This window comes from Heptranchias perlo, unplaced genomic scaffold, assembly GCF_035084215.1.
Source record: "Heptranchias perlo isolate sHepPer1 unplaced genomic scaffold, sHepPer1.hap1 HAP1_SCAFFOLD_163, whole genome shotgun sequence".
NCBI classification, from domain to species: domain Eukaryota; kingdom Metazoa; phylum Chordata; class Chondrichthyes; order Hexanchiformes; family Hexanchidae; genus Heptranchias; species Heptranchias perlo.
Genome location: NW_027138892.1, coordinates 65,313 through 66,809, shown reverse-complemented (window position 1 = coordinate 66,809; position 1,497 = coordinate 65,313). Strand labels below are relative to the sequence as shown.

At 48.1% G+C, this 1,497-nt stretch overlaps 1 non-coding gene across 1 annotated transcript; it reads left to right on the top strand.

Moving 5' to 3' along the window:
- Window positions 1-587: 587 nt before the first annotated feature.
- trnah-gug (transfer RNA histidin (anticodon GUG)) lies at window positions 588-659 on the top strand. Its single transcript has one exon. It is a non-coding gene; the product is annotated as a tRNA-His (tRNA).
- Window positions 660-1,497: the final 838 nt, after the last annotated feature.

Here is a 1,497-nt window from a genome sequence, read left to right as displayed (position 1 = left end):
CTCCTTGGAATGATTCAAAATCATGAAGGGTCCAGACAGAGCAGATAGAGAGAAACTGTTCCCATTGGTGGAAGGGTCAAGCACCAGAGGACACAGATTGAACGTGATTGGCAAAAGAACCAAAGGTGAAATGAGGAAAAACATTTTTACACAGCGAGTGGTTAGGATCTGGAATGCACTGCCCGAGGGGGTGGTGGAGGCAGATTCAATCATGGCCTTCAAAAGGGAACTGGATAAGTACTTGAAAGGAAAAGAATTGCGGGGCTACCGGAATCGGGCGGGTGAGTGGGACCAGCTGGATTGCTCTCGCATGGAGCCGGCGGGGACTCGATGGGCCGAATGGCCTCCTTCCGTGCTGTTGCCTTTCTATGATTCTAGGATTCTAGTGGGCCAAGTAAAGGATCAGGGCAGATAATACCGAGAACAATTCAAAAAGAAGCACAAGTTGATGAAACCAGCGCTGGTGAAAATGCTGGGTGGATATTAAAAGGATGGGCCGTGGGAGGGGCTGGACCGCTCTTCTGCAACAATTTGAGGCGCTGCTTATTGCTGTGGTTTGGGTTGTCTTACCACAGCTGAGGTGTGGCGCCGTGATCGTATAGTGGTTAGTATTCTGCGTTGTGGTCGCAGCAACCTCGGTTCGAATCCGAGTCACGGCATAACTTTCTCACCTCTTTTATCCTCTGCCACACATACTGATAGAATGCAGCAATATATCAATCTTTAATATATATAAGAAATATTTTTTATTGGTGGCGAAAACCTATCCATTCCGTCAAATCCCAGCACTCTCGCATGCCTGTACTTGATGTTCCACAGTTCAAACCCGCCTCTTCTCCCGGCTTTTTCTTTCTTCCATAGTCAATAGGCCGCCTTTACTTTCCTCCTTCCATTTCATGGACACTTTCCTGCTCCATTGCCGACTCTAACATTCACTTTCACGATCTCACGCCTTATAAGTTTGTTCTGCTCCGACCGCTGTTTCTATTGGGCACATGTCCCATTCGCACCAATGTTCATTTGTGCCTTGAAACCAGTCGATACATTTCGATCTGCGTGACCGCTCGACAGACAAACACGACGAAAGCAGGGCTGGTCTCTGGAAAGACAGCCGCCCGAATGTTCACGAAATTTACTTGTGGAATCTTGTGATCCAGGGGATGGTAACTGAAGAACTGGTTTTTGTTTTGATGCTTGTTGGCTCTTTTCTCTCAGCAGTTGAGTTGCGTGAGCGACGGGCAGCGCGACAGAGCTGCGAATGGCGGTTGAAAGGTGCACATTTGGCAAGTTGGGGCGGTGCAGTAAGATCGGAAGTGTTCCGCCTTGATCTTAATAGTTCTGTTGAAATTTGTGATTGAATCAAGTAGAGGATAAATGTAAAGAGCGCCTGTGGGGAAAAAGGAGCAATTACAGGCCATGAGTGAAAGGCCTTTCAAATTCTCGTGGCGCAGGACGCTGTGTGCGGAAACGGCAGATTTTAAAGCGCGTGTGTCGGAA